This window comes from Myotis davidii, unplaced genomic scaffold (assembly GCF_000327345.1).
Source record: "Myotis davidii unplaced genomic scaffold, ASM32734v1 scaffold185, whole genome shotgun sequence".
NCBI lineage: Eukaryota > Metazoa > Chordata > Mammalia > Chiroptera > Vespertilionidae > Myotis > Myotis davidii.
Genome location: NW_006297811.1, coordinates 4,151,783 through 4,170,695, shown reverse-complemented (window position 1 = coordinate 4,170,695; position 18,913 = coordinate 4,151,783).

Sequence of the window (18,913 nt, the reverse complement as noted above, 5' to 3'; positions counted from 1 at the left end):
CAAAAGGGTAACAAAAAAAATGTTAGACACAGAGGCAAAAGGGCTATGGTTACTAAGAGACACTTATAAAGGACTAAGTTCTTTGTGAGAAGAAGAAAGATGCTTGTTTTCTCTAGTACAGACACAGGTATGTCTGAGGCAGTCTCAATTTTACAACTTTAGCCAACATCAAAAGCAGATACAGATTCGTGCATTGCAATTGTCACAGACCTTTAGATATTTCTACACACTTTCAAAGACTCTCCAAAACAATCCTTGGCTTTCAGGCTTTAAACTGGAAGATAGAAGGCCAGCCAGGTCCTCCAGGCTCTCACCCTACAGACCACTTCAGTATCCAGACCAGATTGTTTAGAATGCAGGAGTCTGTAAGAAAACAAGCAACATACGAAAGTCTTTTACTCATTTAGTTAATTTTCACCCAGGAGTTGTCATTTATAAGAACAAATTATTTTAGTTTCTAGTTTTAAAATGATACAAATATTTTAACCAGGGCAGGCAGGTTCAATGGCCACCAGACCTGACACATGAAGTCTGAAATTGAACACACCTGCCGCTCTCTCATTAAAAAACTCAAGGGCCAGTAGTAACAGCATCAGAACGTGAAAGTCAGGGACACAAAAAAGATCTTAAAGTTCCACTGGCTGTGACGTTACTTGATCCAAGGGTTGATTCTTGATTAATTTTCATGCTTGTGAAATGAGGATACTGGTACTTTTTTTCTTTCTTGAAGCCAAGAAAAATAGCAAAGATGATTTTACCAGGAGTCAGAAAGGCAAATATTCAATGGCACAGGAAGTGACAGAAATACCTTGTTAGCCCCACAATTGAGACAGACCATTGGTCTGACTAACCCAAGGTCAAATGAGCCCGTGACAAAGAGATGAGTAGTTCAAGTGCCAGGTAATAAGAGAATTATCAATAAAAATAAACAAAATGGTCATACCCCAGGAGCCAGCTAGATTGCTTATTATCTTTTGCCCAAAGAGAATAGATGCCCTGTGTTCTAAAGTAAGATGAAAAAAACAAATGCATATTCCGGTGTGTCCTCCACTAGAAGAGAATAGATGCCCTGTGTTCTAAAGTAAGATCAAAAATATATTCCAGTGTGTCCTCCACTACTGAAGGCAATAGAAAAGCTGCTTTATGAACAAAACTAGGTTAAATCTATAATCAGGGTAAGTGAATGTAAAATCTTTACTTCCAGATAATGAGATTCACCCTGAGAGCTGTAAAAGGCAAATCCAGGTTCTTGGGGCCCATGAGATGCGCATCTCAGATAACACAGTGTAGTTGCTCCCATAGTTGGGACTTGGAATTGTCACAGAAGTCCAGGCTAAATCCGTGCTAACTGTGCAAGGAAGGCTCAGAAACAAAGGTCAGCATTTAAAAAAGTAATTTTGTTTGCAATTTTGTATTTCAGAAGGACTGGGCTCTCAATATAAGATATAGCAAATAAATCCTCCAAGTTTCAATTAGTCTGTTTAAATTCTCAATGGTGGAAAATAACAGTTACCCCATATAATTACTATATCTTCAAAGATCTTACATATGTGTCAATATCAGCATTTAGTTAGGGATTCAACTTACAGGAAAGGGCTCAAGGCTTCCTCTCTCTTGCAGCCTAGCGGGAAATAGTGTTTATCTTTGAGTGTGTTTAGATAAAATGGCGGCAGGATAAGATAACTGCTTTGCTCCTACAACCTAATAGCACTTTCTGTTTAAAGTACTTCACATGTAAAGCCTCACATCATAGCTCATACTACACAGAGCTTTATTTGAATGCCAATTACATATTAAGACTTGTCCTGCCCTCATCTCTGAAAACTGAGCCATGCTTTATTTATTATAACATCCCTCAAAGCATCTTGTCCAGCACCTCATGTGTATGCATAATAGATGCCAAAGAAATGATTATTAAATCGAATTAATCTTTCATTAGAAGTTGACTTCTAAATGAAGTTGGATTTAGTAATGCTTTTGTATATGGATATTTGAGAGCAATTATCCTATCAATCAAATGTGAATTGGTTAAAACTCATTATTTTTCAAGAACACACAGTACACCACCATTGAGACTAACGTTGGTTAGAAGGAATGTGCCAAATTGTTTGTTAGATGCTAAAAATAGCTGTTTCCATCTCAATCTGTTTCAACCATTTCCATTTCTGGGTCATTACAATTTAAAATCCTCTTATATTTAATCATAGATACTTGAATTTTTCCTTTTAAATTAAAGATAATTGTTGAAGGAGTTCCATATAGTGCAATTAAGGAAGACCTTTCTTCTTCATTCACAGCTACCTCACAGTGAATATGCAGTATTTTTCCTCAGTCACCAATGACAGATTCCTTCTCAAATCAGTTAAAATTTGTCAAACTGTGGGAAACTCCAAGGCAGGGACTATCTCCTCAAAATGCCCAGCACAACACCTGACATAGAACAAAATCTCATGTTAAATTGAACCAAACCCATTGCTTTTGACTGAGAATCCTGTCACCACACAACACTGCAACTGAGTTCAGATTTTTTTCTTCAGAATCCAATTTAATACTGTCTAACTTATAAGATGATGTGGGGACTTAAAATATAGCATATTTTATATTACTCAGGTAGACTAAAAATTAAACATTTTCTTTAGAATAGGAAAAATTCTTGAACACATTTCTTTTCAAAGCAACTCAAAAGTAACCTTGATTTGGTGATCTTGGTCTCCTGGATTATATCAGATGCCTCACGTTGTTTCTTTTTTTTTCTCTTTAATTGAGGAACAAACTAAAAATCTTCATAATGATTTATTTGTTCTGTTTTGTATTTAAGCAACAAAACATTATTTCTGTTTCTCAACACCAAACCATTCTTCCTCTTAATACAGGAAAAAGCACTCCTGCCTAAAAATGTCTTGCACCAGCGCTTGCTTGTAAAGGATGGACACTCTAAACATATGTAGTGGGATAAATGTCCATGTGTTCAGATGTGCAAGAAGCAATATGTCTATGTTATTTTGTGACAAGATAATTTTCTTCAAGCCTCATTCCATCTGATGAGAGATAATATAATCTTAGTCAACTCTCCTAAAGATAGGCATTTCAGTTAAAATTTGTTGGGGAGCACATGAGACTTGGTTAGAAAGTTTGTAAGGAGGACATTCTGAGAAAAGGGAAGTGTGTGGAAAGCCACCTGCCCTGTTTATCGGAATTCCGACTTAGGGGAGACAGGGGAGTGCCAAAGGCGGCACCCCTAATTATTCCCTGACCTTTCAAAACAAGTCTGTGCATGTGCAGACCCCCCCCCCCCCCGGTGTTTACTGGAATTCTTATGCTTAAACCCTGGGTGCCCTTGCCTAGAGGACAATGTAAACACATGTGTCCTCCCCAGATTACTCACCTTACTGATTGTATCAAAAGATAAAAATTCCAATAAAAGCCTAACGAGGCAGGCAATCGAGGCTGCCTGGCTCCTTCAGCCGGCCATGCCTTATCCTCTCTTTCACAGCAAATGTAGTGTCTGTTATGCCCTGATTTCAAGATTCCCAAGAGCCCACCAGGGAGCCAGCGAGTCCGATGCAAAAGCAAAGAGTCTTTTGTTCAAACCTGGGTCTGGCTCCCCTACCCTGCTTACTGACACAGCAGCAGGTGGCAGAGAGAGACCTAGCCCGATGTGAAGAGGAGTTTTATACGGGGGTGGAGTAAGGGCAGGAGAGGGGACTGTGGGCCCCACCGATTGGCCAGGCGCAAGTCGGTGTCTCGTTACACAGGATGTGGTCATATCGATGGCGTGCACTTCCCTTGATTGTCATTGGTTAGTTTAGAGAAATCCTGGGTGTGGCTAGCAGAGGCTTGGGCTTCCGGGAAGAAGCCTTGCTGAGCACATGGCTCTGCCCAAAAATGGAGGGTCCAGGGTAAGATGAAGGGCGTAGTCCTCGCCCTTTCAGTGTCGGAGTAATCTGTTCATCCATCATTCAGGGGCTGCCGCCAGCCCTGGCAACAATTTAATAAAATTTCATTAAAAAGTCAACATAGGACTTTCCCATCACCATTTTGTTTCCCCGGCCCTGACCAACTGGATATAGCCTGTTCAGTTCCAATCACAGACTGAGTTTTTCTATGGCTATTCTCAGGCCCCTGCCCTAGTTCTAGCTCCTGATTTGGGCTCTCACTTACCTCATTTGGTCCTTATGATGGTTAAAATTATGTCTCAATTTTACTAGGCAATGGTGCCCAGTTGTTTGGACAAATAGTAGGCTAGATATTGCTGTGTACGTATGTTTTAGATGTGATTAATATTTCCAAACAATAGACTTTGATTAAAGCAGAGTGTCCTCCCATTGTGTGGTTGGGCCTCATATAATCAGTTAAAGGCCTTAACAGCTCAGTCTGAGGTTCCTTAAACAAGAAGGAATTCTGCCTTAGGGCTACAATTACAACAAGAAAACCTGCTTGAGTGTCAAGCCTGCTGCCCTGCGGAATTTAAATTCAGGACTGAAACATCAACTCTCCCCTGAATCTGCAGCTTACCCAACAAATTTCAAACTTAACACTCCCACAATTGTGTGAACCAGTTTCTTAAAATAAACGTGTGTGTGTGTGTGTGTGTGTGTGTGTGTGTGTGTGTGTTTCCTCTCAGTTCTATTGCTCTGGAAAACCCTAACCCATAGGCCCCTCACAACCCCCTGTCACCCCCTAATATTAATTCAAGTCATCTTTGGTGACTGCTATTTAAGGCTCCCAAGTCTACTTGTGAGCATAATTTTTGAAATACCCCTTACTGGGTTAACTATATCTTTGACCTGTTCTTTTCTTCCCAAACACTTTCAAGGTCTCCAGCAGGCCTCGCCAGCCTCCGCTCCGCCTGAGTGATGGGGAATGGAAAGTCATTTGTTATTATCTACCGACTTCTCATCACCACAGTGGGCCTTCACATTCCAGCTGAAATTATTGATTTAGTGTTGACAGCCCCTTATGGGGTCCACAGTGAGCAGCTGAGGCACTGGAGGTCTGTTGGAAGAGTAAGTGGGAATGTTGATAGGAGGGGGTGGGGCCTACACGGAAACCAGGCAGAGTGAGGGTCTTCACCGCGGGCTTCACCGGCTACCCCGCTGAGTATAGCGACATCTGCCATGAAGGGAAAGATTATGGCTTTATATATGTGTTTTAATGTAACTCAAAAAATGAAACTACTGTTCAAATGATGAAGTATCCAGCTGCTAAATTGGTTTTTACTTTTCCCCAGAAAGGAAAACAAGCCTTGGGTGTTTTCAGACTGATTACAAAGGTTTTGCTCTCGATTTTACTGAAGCAGAAGCATTTAGCTGCTTTTTTGTGTGTGGATAAAAGCTATGCTCACCCAAATCACTCAGATCTTTCTGTCACTCTAATTGCTTCACAGTTCACTTTGAGAAACTTTTAACAGCTTTCCTCTCCATCATGAAGCATCACCGCGAGAGTTGAGGCTGGTGTTCAACATGCAGCCTTCCCTACGAGCATCTCAGTGCCCAGACTGTGAAAGCTAAATATGTACTGAACCTCATCTTTCCAAGGAGAGCAGAGATCTTTTGCTAACCAAATCCAATGACCTTTATCTTTCCGTATTCAATTTGACCTCCTCCATTCATTTAAAAACATTTACTGAGGGCTTACTGAGTATCCAGCTCTATCTGGGTGCTAGGGACAAAGAAATCAACAAGACACGGTTTCTGCTCCCAAATGAAGTGAAAGAAAGAGGGAGAGATAATATAAAAATACGTGTGATGGTTCAAAAAAATACGTGATTTATAGCTATGTGTGAAGGAGCACAGAAAAAGGCCACCTTATTCAGGCTGGGCTCTCAAGGGATGGATTCTAGAGGAGTATGGGGAGCCTCCTTTCACCTAACAATTGTAGTTCCTCTGAACTCGGTCCCTGTTCGCAGAACTCAGTCCCTGGCCACAGAACTCAGTCCCTGGTCAGGCGTCATATGTGGCAAGCCAGCATGGCCATGGCATACTCAGCCCCAGGGCACCTTATATGCCGCGCCAGCTCAGCCTGGTTCAGTGACCCTGAGTGGGGGTGATGAAAGGTTTAGAAAAGACAGACAAGAGAATGAAAGCTGGGTCTCGGTGGGACACTGCTCCTCTGATGGACAGTGCCAGCGCCCACAAGCCGTGTCTTTATTTTATAGCAGATGCCACGAGGCAAAGTAAGGGCGAGATCAAGTTGTTTACAACATTCTCATGGGTTTCAATCCTACTCAACTACATGCACCTGAACTCTATCACGCAGGCACATGGGGCCATGTGTTCAGACCATAGGCTCAAGCATACAACTATAGCTGTTGGCTATAACTGTGCTGGGAGGGCTCTGCCCTCCAAGCTGGGACTTGCACGTGGCCATGAGAGGACTGTGCCTTCTCATCAGTCCAAGGCTTGAACTTGTCCACAACACCATAGCCGCGCCCCACAGAGGAGGTAGCAGGAACTAATTCATGGCACATAAGTAGGAATTAACTCACTGAATGAGGAAAAGGAAAGTGACTCAGAAGAAATTATTTATGTAAAAGCAGCAAACCATGGCCTGTTCGGCATGGTTCAGCGGTTGAGCATCAACCTAGAACCAGGAGATCACGGTTTGATTCCCAGTCAGAGCACATGCCCAGGTTGCGGGCTTGATCCCCTGTGAGGGGTGTGCAGGGGGCAACCTATTGATGTTTCTCTCCCTCTCTCTCCTTCCTTCCCTCTGAAATCAATTATATATATATATATATATATTAACAGCAAAGTATGAAAAAGCATGAAGCATTCTAAGAACTGCTAGAAGACTGGCTAGAGGAAAATAAATGTATGGGAAATGGCCAGATGTGAGGCAGGACAAAGTGGGCCCCAAAGTATCTTAACAGGGCATTCAACGAGTAACATGGAAGCAGAGTACTGTGAAATAAGAAGAAAAAAGGCAGAAAGATTCTTTAGAACATTATTACAATAGCCCATGTGAGAAATGATGAGAACCTGAACGAAGGAACTGGCTGAGTCATGGGTCATTGAATGAGATGGCACATGCAAGAGAAGAATTCATCAGCCAGCAAGCGGATTCAGTGTGTAGACTTTGAGGAGCCTGCAGAGCAACCAGATACAAAGGTTTGGGCTAGAATACAGATATTGGGAATGAGTGTATGCTTAGCAATTAAAAGAATTAGCATGTTTAAAATCACCATGGTCTGTGAGTCAGAGGAACAGTAACCTGAAGAGAGAATTTTTAAAAGGAATGAGAGCTCTTAGAAGCACAAGAGGTGATGAGCCCGAAAAAGAGGGGAGTGGTCAAGAAAAGAAAATCCAAAGGATAGCAGTGTCAAAGAAGCATTTAAAATCAGTGACTGCCTAGGAGAGGATCTATGTAAACCTGGTGATGGGTTCAAATTATGTGTTTTGTTCTTTTGCTTTCTTGGGTAAACCATATTTCATATAAGGCATCTATCTGCCTATGGGAAGATCAAATTTGTTACCTAATAAATGTAAAGAAAGGACAAAGAGAGAGTCAGTTTTTTATACCCTAAATACAATTGGATATGCAGCAAGACAATAAACCTGGCTCCTCCGGTGGCTATCTAGAGAAAGAATAGGCTGAAGGACTTCGAATATAGGGTTTACTAATGTGGAGGGCTACCCCATACCCCTACCAACAACCAGGGCAGAGAAGGAAAAATATAATGAAGTAGATATAAAAGAGCTACCTGGCTGTTTCTGGCCTGGGGGTGGGGGATGGGGAAGAGATTGGAAGTTGTCAATCTGGTGTTTCCACATTTATATTTCCTAGACTTTAGCAAGATGTTTGTTATATATGAGGATAAGATCACTGATAGAGATGTAAGCTACAGCCACTCATGCATTTTCTTATGCGAGACTCAGTGAAAACAGCACTTTTCAAGGTGTCCCCTGTCCCCAAATGCAGCCTGTATGCAGCCAAAGTTCCTTGGTAGTGCGATGCGTTCAGAGGTTGAGCTTTCTCAAATCCCCCGTTTCCAAGTTTGTGCAGCTGAGAATAGCTGGCCTGCCAAGGGGCTTCTTGGGCAAAGCATGGTGACCTCACAGAGTAGGCTTAGTAAACACCGGGACAGCAGGCTGGACAAAGGCCACGGCAGTCACTAAGGAGCAAAGTGAGGCCAGGTCAGCTGGGAGCACTGCTGGATCCTTGAAAAGAAAACAAAGTGGCATCGGTTGTAGATTGCCTATAATAGGGCCAGCAGCGCCCAGTCAGCCAGGAGACATGCCCCTAAGAGCAGCAGACAACTATAAGCATACATCCCAGGACCATCAAGAGCCAGGGAAGCCCTTCCCTCACACACTTGGATGCCTCCTTAGTGAAAGAAGCAGCAGCTGGAGAAGGCCATCTGAGAGACTGAATAAGTATTTATCCCCAAAGAAGAAGCCAAAAAAAATATCATATTGATCTTTGTTTACCCCAGATGGCACCTTCAGCCAATCTGTTCTCCTATTACTCCATAGATAAAAGCTCAGGAAAAAGATGAAATTACTAGAAGCCCGTTGCACAAAGATTCGTGCAATAGGCCTTCCTTCCACTGGCTGCTGGCACCGGTTTTTCTCCAGCACCCGGAACCCAGGCCTTTGGTCTGGCCACAGCGGAGAAGCCACGCCTCTTCAGTCTCAGTCTTCAGTCTTCAGTCTTCAGTCTTCAGTCTTCACTCCGGCCGGGAGCCTTCAGTCTTGGCTCTGTGCCTGGTATGCAAATTAACTGCCATCTTTGTGAGTGTAGCAGAGTGACACCAATTTGCATGTTTCTCTTCTATTAGTGTAGATTGTAGATAACATATAATTTATTTTTTTTCTTCACATTCGAGTAAGCACAATTTGCAACCTTGCTCTATAGGTAAAAAATGGGAAATAACATTTGCCAAAGTCTATTCCACAGAACACTAACTTATCATAATATTTACAGATATTATACAGGCAAAAAAAATGAAAATTAAAAACTCTGGTCATTTACATTGGGCTAAAAATTTTTTTTAAATGTTTAATGCAAAGTCTTCTGAGAGCATTTACTTTGCTTACAAGAATTCTGAATTTCCAAGAGAGCAAGATGGTATGCCTCGTTTCCCATATATCTGTCCAAGACATTTATTTTCATAGACCACCTCTCTAAAAGACTCCTGGAAACACTTCTAGCATTTAACAATGGAAATACCACCAAATCTTTAAAACAATAAGGATCATGAGCCCTATAGTCCACTGTATTCCCCTCTGCTATGGTTTATTTATCAGTTGGCAACTTGAGCTATTGCTAAACAGTAAACAGTACTAGCCCTGAGCAAAATGTTGAAGCAGAAGAAACTAACATTTGCTGAGCACAGAAGTTTACTTTCTTCCACTTTGGGCACATTTCTTCCCCTCCTCTCTTAAAAAAAAAAAAAAAAAAAAAAAAACTCAGATTTTTTTTGTTTGTTTATTTAAACTACATTAATCACTTATAGACCGTGATAATGGACCAACCACATGAGTCACCTCTTCTTTTTCACAAGAATCAGTGGCAGTGTAGTGTGGCAGGTAAGAGTCTGAAGACATATTGCCTGCATTGAATCCTGCCTCAACACCTCCTAGCTGCATGATGATCTTGGAAAAGTTACTTAACTTCCATGACCCCACTTTCCTTATCTGCAGAGTAGACTAAATAATAGTACTTGCCTATTGCACTGAGAACAGTTACTTTCTACTTATGTAAGTTAAGTAAGTGTATATATGTAATTTAGGACATAGGGTATGCTATATATATTTTAGCTTTCCAAAATATTAGCAAAGGAATTAAAATAAACAAACAATGAAAAGAATAATAGGAGTCATAAATAAGTGATTTTAATAAATTTATAGAAGACACAAAGCAGACAAAGAAACACTACTGATAGAGCAGGGCAGAGGAGCTTACAATCTAACATCAGGGTTAGAGAACTTTTCTCTAAAGGCCAAATAGTAAATATTTCAGGTTTTGTGCAAAATTGAGGGGGCAAAATTGAGGATGCTATGCAAGTCTCTGTTGTAACTACTCAATTCTGTCACTGTAGCTCAGAAGCACCCATGGACAATACATATGTGAATGAGCATGGCTAGATTCCAATAAAATTTTATTTATGGGCACTAAATTTTTAATTTGATATAATATTTGTGTCTTGCAATATTATTATTTTTAATCATATTTTATTGTGATAAAAATGCTACCCTCAACAAATTTTTAAGTGTGTAATACATTATTATTTATAAGTACAATGTTGTACATCAGATCTCTAGCACTTATTCAGCTTGGTTAACTAAAACTTTATTCTCATTGTTTAGTAACTTCCCGTTTTCTCTTCATAACAACCCTTGGGAGCCACCATTCCACTTTTTTACTTTATGAACTTAACTACTTTAGGTATATGTTATAAATGGAATCATGCAATACTTTTCTTTCCACGCCTGGCTTATACCACTTAGCATGTCTTCAAGGTTGATCTATGTTGTCACATTTGCAGAGTTTCCTTTTATTAAGGCTGAATAGTATTCCATTGTATGTATACACCACATTATTTATCCATTCACCTGTCAATAAACATTTAAGGTGTTTCCACATCTTGGCTATTGTGAATCATGCCATAATGAACATGGGAGTGCTAAATATTATTCACTTGATATTTATCAAAATTTTATTTAAAAATTTAAATGCTAAAAATGTAATTCAAAATGTACAAACATTTATGTTTGGGGAGAATTGAATGAAGGAGGTCAAGAGGTACGAACTTCCAGTTATAAGATAAATAAGTACTAGAGATATAATGTATAACACAATGACTATAGTTAACACTATTGTATAGTATATTTGAAAGCTGCTAAAAGAATAGATCCTAAAAGTTCTCATCACAAGGGATAAAAGCAAATTTTTGTACTGCATGAGTGATGAATGTTAACTAAACTTATTATATAGTAATTATTTTGGAATGATATAAAAGTCACTGGGCCCACGCACCTTAAGCTTATATAATGTTGTGTGTCAGTTATATCTCAAAAAAACAATATGTAAAAACTATCCTAAGTTCTCAGGCTACACAAAAACATGTGGCTGCCCAGATTTGGCCCTTGGACTTTGCCAATCCTTGTTGTAGAGCATGTTTATGTGAGAAATGCTAAATAGCTTCTAGACTAAAAACAAAATCCAGGCTGCTTTTATACACAAAGAAGAATGATCACAGCAATTTAAAGTCTGTCTAATGTCCTCTTTACTAATTTTTAAACAATTAACTTTTCTCAAATATTTTCATGCTTATTATATAACACATCAAAAATATTAACTTATTAAATAAGTTTTCCCCAGACATTTACATATTGATTATAAAAGTAACTTATACTCTTTATAAGTCTGTAATATATTAACCTCTAAAAAGGCTTTTATAAACCCCTTAAAATAATATACTCAAGCAATGCTTCTAGAATTGGCTAATACAGATATTGGAAAACTATTAGAAAAACATTAACATGATAGGTTTAAATATTTTTATTATGTATTTTCCATTTTAACATACTTTTTTTTTTTTCTTATCCAACTACGATTATACTCATGGGCCCTGAGAGACAGGGTTACCCTCTTGACCAGCTAAAGCTGCAAATAGTGTTTCAAAGCCCATGACTGGACCTAAAACCACACATCTTGGGTCACCTTCCCAACTTGTTCTACCCAAGTCCATCATCCACTTGGATGTGCCCGTTTTCACAGGTAGATTTTCATTACCTAAGAAACTGTCTAAATTATTAGCTCTAATTTTATTTTTGTGATCAAAACTTTTCCCCTAAAATAATGCTTATTCTGAATGTCTTATCTTTATAGAACAGCTGATAGACCTACTTTGCAACTGTCTTTTCTCCATATATTTCCTTCCTTTAACAAGCTAGTCCTTATCTATTTTGTAACTGCTGGTTAGGAAAATAAAACTTTAAAGGCCAGCATAGGCCTGGACACAAGTTTTCCTTAGAATACTGAGCTCCTTCAGGCTTTGAGGGAAAAAAAAATAGATTTGTAGAGAAAAGGAAGCAATGCATTAATGTGGAGTCATATAATGTCATATGTCTACTTTTTAAATTAAATAAGAAAAAACACCAAGGAATGACATAAAATCTAAAAATATCTAGCTCATTTAAATGAAATGAGATTTGGAGGAGAATTTCAAAATTAGGGTACCCAAGATACTACTCTCTCCTGCCTTTGAAGATTTGGGTGGATCATGTTTCCTATAGACCCTGCATCCTTTTAGCCTCTACTTTTACCACTGGCAATTTGACTTTCACGTTCAAAGTCCTCAGAGAAAACATTTCCTAATCTCAACTGAAGACCATCATCTCTATTGGGCAGAACTTTGAACTTGACCACCTCAAGGACCAGTATGCAGGCCATACGTGGACTTGCTTGGGATTAATTGCCTGTTCCTTCTGCAAACTCCTATGACAGGGCAGTTGTGTTATGTTATGTAAACCATGGCCACCTATTCATGCTTGACAGTGATTTACAGATGAAGTTTTTCTACTGAGAAAAAATTATTCTATCAGAGTGTGCCCCTAAAAGTTTCTACTCCCCCAAAATTTGTAAGTATAGCTGAGGAAGGGGGATTTGCCTCATGTAAACTTGAAGATAATTAAAAGTTCCTTATTTGGAAACTGATTCACACTAACACATGAAGAATAAGACCAACATAATTCATAAACTTGTGCTAGGTTTCTTTTAAATTGTTTAAATACTATTTAAGAGCCTCATTGGTGTGTGGGTGTGGGTGTGTGTTTTGTAACTCCCCAACTTAAAAATTCTTGAAGGCAAGAACCACATCTACTACTTTTTATACCCTAAAAATTTCTAAAATTCTGTGCTCAACAAGGGTGTTAAATAAATGTTACTGAGTGACTGGGCCTAAGGTTCTCTGGGAGTTCTTAAAGAGTTGACTTTAACAGCTTCATTAACTATCTGTGTCCACAGAGAGCTGAGATCAGCTCAGAGTAATACATAAGAAATCCTTCTGTTCTATAACATCAATAAAAAAAAAATATTAAAATTACAGTGATGGGTTTTGAAATGTGAGCCATAAAGGAAATTATTTCTACCCTAAGTGAGAATATATGAATGTTCCTTCTTTCTTTGCAATCTAATAAACTATTTGCTAATAGGCCAATGGCATGAATTAAAATTTTCTGGGCCCTAAACAAATTTTGCTTAAATTAAAGTGATCCAATACCATTTCTTGAGATTCTAGAGAAAACTCAAGCAGGCAAGGTTTTTTTCCATTTCATGTTCGAGTCTTCCTTCTTTATACTGAACTAGAGGCCCGGTGCATGACATTCATGCACTGGGAGTTGGGGAGTCCCTCAGCCTGGCTTGCACCCTCTCACAGTCCAGGGCCCCTTGGAGGTCCTTAGTGCTGCCACAGAGGCAGGAGAGGCTCTTGCCACCACCGCTGCACTCCCCAGCTGTGAGCCCGGCTTCTGGCTGAGCAGCGCTCCCCCTGTGGGAGCGTACTGACCACCAGAAGGCAGCTCCTGCATTGAGTGTCTGCCTCCTGGTGGTCAATGTGTGTCATAGCAACTGATCAGTCTGCTGTTTGGTCGATTTGCATATTAGGGTTTTATTATATAGCATTAGGCATGGGTTTGGGATTTTGTTTTTTAGAAACATGCCAATAGAAAACCATTTTACACTTGCAGCAAATCCACCAATCTAGGTGACCTTGAAACAAGGAATAACCTTGGTTTATGGCAGTAGCTCTCTTAGACCTGAACAAGTATATATGCCTTGTTCTCAAGCTTGATGATAGATTTCTGAGTCATAATCAGAATATAACATTTTAACTGTAAAGACACACATAAAAATACTTGTTTTAGGTGAAATTTTTTGCTTGGTGACTGATTCAAAGGGCTATATAGAATTTTTTAGCCTAATTGAAATAGTGACTGTCCCATATTATTGCAGAAAATAGTAAGCTTCTTCACCTGTCACCAGAAAAATATCCCATTTGCCTTTAATCAAAGTATCACAGCCAATGAATAATATGGGTTTTAGTTTCTCAACATGGAAACAGTTCTCCCGGACAAAAGTTGGATGAAATATTAAATTTATTTTTTTGACCTGCCACATTGGGAAAGGGCTTCCTGCCAAAGCCTTCAGCTATAAAGTCACAACTTCACCTCACTATTCTTTAAGTTCTACTCACGGGCAAGTAATAAAAAAGGAAAAGAAGTGAAACATAATACTACATCAAGGTGCAAACTACAACCCTATGTGGGAAGCCACCTATAGAAGCATTGTTATGTTAACTCTTCGCTAATTGTAAGTGTAAGATACTAAGTCATAAACTCCTTCAAGGCAGAGCTTTTTCCATATTTTATAACTTTGCTGCCCCACAGCACCCTCTTCTCTAGCAGTTAGAGCAAAGACTAATACACTGTTGTAAATAGCCCTTGAAGTGTCATTGCATGAAATCAAGCTAGGCCACTGTAAGAAATAAGGCGAGCCCCCAAACTCAGGGGCCCTGGTAGAACACAAAACATACTTGGGAGCCAGGCAGCAAGGCAACTATCTTTACTTCTACATAGAAGGGTGTGCAGCACATGGTCTGGAAGCATGCACACACTGAGCAGGCAGTCAGCTTGACTTTTTAATCCTGACGCATGTGATCTGTTCCTCACTCTTTTTTAAAAAATATATTTTATTGATTTTTTAACAGTGAGGAAGGGAGAGGGATAGAGAATTAGAAACATCAATGGAAGAGAAACATCGATCAGCTGCCTCCCGCACACCCCCGCCTGGGGATGTGCCTGTAACCAAGGTACATGCCCTTGACTGGAATTGAACCCAGGACCCTTCAGTCTGCAGGCCGACGCTCTATCCACTGAGCCAAACCGGTTGATTGGAGTCAGGTGCACAGTCGTTTGTGATTGGCTAATTTGAAGGGAGGGGTTGGTCTTTGCCATTTCAAGATGGCGGCCCCCTACACTGTTCTTCTCACAGCCACCAGCACAGGTATTAGTTTGGATATCGGAAGAAAAAGGCCAGAGGTTATGCCAACATTTCCAAACTGTGTTCCCACATATTCTACAGAAAAAGAAAAATAATTTTGTAGTCTACCAGATTCAGGAAAATCCATATACTATATCATCTTCTTAGAAAGTCACATCCCAATGTGTATTTGCTCCAAAAACTGTTATTAAAAACACTTATTCAATTTGATTTAATACAGCATTTCCAAAGTGTGGTTAATTTTATGTGTCCACTCCACAGAGCTAAAGGAGGCCCAGAAAGCTGGTAAAAAAAATATTTCTGAGTATGTCTGTAAGGTTGTTTCTAGAGGAGATTAGCATTTGAATTGGTGAACTAAGTAAAGCAGATTGTCCTTCCCAATGTGGGTGGCTTCCTCAAATCCACTGATGCCAAATAGAACAAAAAGGTAAAGGAAGGGCAATTTGCTCTCTCCATTTGAGCTCGGATATGCATCTTCTCCTGCCCTTGGACATCAGCCCTCCTCGTTCTCAGGCCTTCAGACTCAGGGCGGGGGGTGGAGGGGACTGGAGTGTTACTTTATCAGCTCCCTCTATCCTCACCCCAGTTTTTAGGCTTTTGGATTTTAGACTAAATTACATCATTGTTTTCCCAATTCTCTAACTTGCAGAAAGTAGATTGTGGGAATTAATGGCCTCCACAATCAAGTGAGCCAATTTCTATAATAAATATCAGTTTTATACAGACATATGTGTGTGTGCATATATGTATATATATACTATTGGTTCCATTTCTCTGGAGAACCCTAAGTAAGCATATTTTACAATAGAGTCCTTTTCAGAAGATATCTACTGACATTTAGAAGAACATCAATGTCCCATGGAGCAGAACATCAGAAATCTTCAGTTGAGAAAGAGAGGCACATATTCCTGGACCCAAACAGACCTGATTTTTTCATTATTGTATTCATGTGACCCTGTGCAAGTTACTTACCCTCCCTGGGCCTCAGTATTTCCAAATGCAAACTACGCAGTAAGGCATCCTTCATAGATTGTTGCTATTGTTAAATAAAATAATGTACTATATCGCTTGTCATAACCTTTTTTGTTGTTCTTTCCCTTAAGAAGAACTACCCATTCCCCTTAGGGGGATAGAAGAAAGAAGGAAGTAGTATTTCCACTAGGATGGTAGTTATTGGTGGATGTGGGAAAATTAGGATCAATGGGGATGGGGAGGGGTTGTGGAAGGATTAAGCAAAAGAGAAAAAAAAGAGAAAGAACTCAATAAATAAATAAAGTTAACAAAAGAAGTTAAAAATACATTAAAAAAATAAAATGTCAGGCATACTAAAATAAGTACAATAGTAAAAGCGAAAGGAATGAGGGGTGGTAAGAGACCCTTTCCTACCATGAACATGGAACAGTGAACTTCAGAAGACTATGTCTGAGGGTTTGCAAATGGACAGAACAGTATTTGTCTCTGATCTAAATTCTCTGAACATCCTGCAGGACAGGCTGAACACCAAGCTTTTCTGAGTGAACATGAAGGACTTAGGCCCAACTCTAATTCATCAACTTCAGAAATCCAGCCAAACCCAGATATTCAGTTTCTTTTCAGATGGTATTGATGTGTGATAACAATCTCTTAGTCCCTGACAAAGAACAGCCAGGCTGAGAGAAAAAACTCAAAAACATTAACAATGGAATGATAGGTTAGAAAAATTTACTCACCAAACCTTCAACTCCTGCAGTAGACTTGTCAGCACATTACATAGGGGTTTTAATTTAGTAGCTTCCCAACATATGGGCAACAATATGGTCTTAGCAGTTCCCTGATACTGGCATGGCAGAGGAGGGAGAAATAATTAGACATTGACAGGCAAGTGGCTGCTCTCACAGCTCAGCCAAGGCTTCTGCAGAGGACACCAGGTATTTTTAAACCCTAGTGCTATTGCAGCTAAAGAAATTGTACAGCCTGGTCGAGGTGGCTCAGCAGTTGAGGTCACCATTTGATTCCTGGTCAGGGCACATGCCGGGGTTCTGGGCTCAATCCTCAGTGTGAGGTATGCAGGAGGCAGCTGATCAATGATTCTCTCTCATCATTGACGATCCTATCCCTCTCTCCCGCTCCCTTCCTCTCTCTGAAATCAATGAAAACATTATTTTAAAGAAATTGTACATTTTTCTTTTTCTGGAAATAGGCAGTTTGTTTCAGAGTCTGATGATAAATAAGTGATAGAAGTCATAATCCCAATGCTCTAATTCTTTCACCCAATTTCTTATTTTAAAAAAAGCATATGTACTGCCTATGAGATATGCCTTGAAATTTTAGGGGGCCAAAACATTGAGAGTTTCTTACTCTCACATCCTTAAGAAAGCACACATCCAAACAACTTGTTTTCAGTTGTCAGAATCTTTATTCTGCACATTATATGAGAAGATACCTAAGGATTCTATATAAACCCAGCAAAACAGACCTTAAACATACATGTGAGAAGGGTTAGACAAGAAATTCCTTTCCCAACAACACTGGACACTGCTCAAGGTCTATAAATCTATCTTGATTGCCACCCAGAATACTGTCACCACCATGACAAACCAGCACAATTCTCAGTATCCAGAAGTAATTCGTAACTATTGACCAATATATTGATATTTTTCAATATGCAGACTCCATTACATGGCCTAGAAAACAGTACAGCAAAATTAATCTGGAAAAAAGTGTGATGCTTCTTCTTTGTGCTCATTGTCTTCACCACACACAACAGTGCCTGGCGGGAGTTCAGCCCATGAGAAGGTTCAATTTGTCTGAGATCAGACACTTTTTTGGAAGTAAACAGCATTTTTCCCAAAGAAAGCACATATAAATTGCAACTAAGTTTTACCTCTTCTGTTCTATTTATATAACTAAGCATGTTTATTTTCAAAGAAGAACATTTCTTGTCTAACGCTCTTCTCTTGTTCATATCCAGTGTTATAGACTGGATGTTTGTGCCAGTCCCAAATTCATATGTTGAAGCCCTAACCCCCAATATGATGGTATTTGGAGATGGGACCTTTGGGAGGTAATTAGGTTTAGATCAATCATGACGGTGAGGCCCCCACAATGAGATTAGTGCCTTTATAAGAAAAGGAGGAGACACCAGAGTTCACTCTCTTCCCACACACACCCACCAAGAAAAGGCCAATGAGGACATGGCAAGAAGACAGCCAATCAGCAAGCCAGGAAGAGAGCCCTTACCAAAACCCAACCATTCTGGCACCCTGATCTCAGTCTCAAGAACTAAGAAAATAGTTGTCTGTTGCTTAAGCCACCCAGTCTATAGTGTTTTCTTAGAGCAGCCCAAGCAGACCAAAACAATGGGATAAATGTGATTGAAAATAGAGCTAGTGGTTATATAGGAAAGGACAGCATGACACAAAAGGGAATTACACCCATAAAACCAAGATATGTTTTCCTCTGACTTTCTTTTTAAAAGATTAGATGCTGTAGAATTATCAGAGCCAGATAGGTTGTCTGCCCTTGTCAAGGGTCTCTAGGCACTAATGCTGTGAAAGTTAAAAGTTCTGTGACAGGAAACTAAACACAGTCACTAGCTTGAAGGTGAACGAGCAGGTCTTCAATATCAACCCCAGAGACAAATGCATACTGACAGCATTTGCAAAGTCAGATCTTAATTTCCAGACTCACTGGAAATTAATGCTGTGGATTCCAAAGTCAAATCAACCTTCAAACTTCTACATTCACAGTGGGAGGAAACCTTATCATCTAATACTCCCCAAAGTATTCTGCTTTTCTTCATAAATTTGCTCCGGAGACGGCTTTGTATTAGTCAGATTCTGCAAAAAAATGGAACCAATCGGAGAAATAGACAGAAATTGTAAGGAACTGGCTCATGCAACTGCAGGGACTGATAAATCCAAATCTC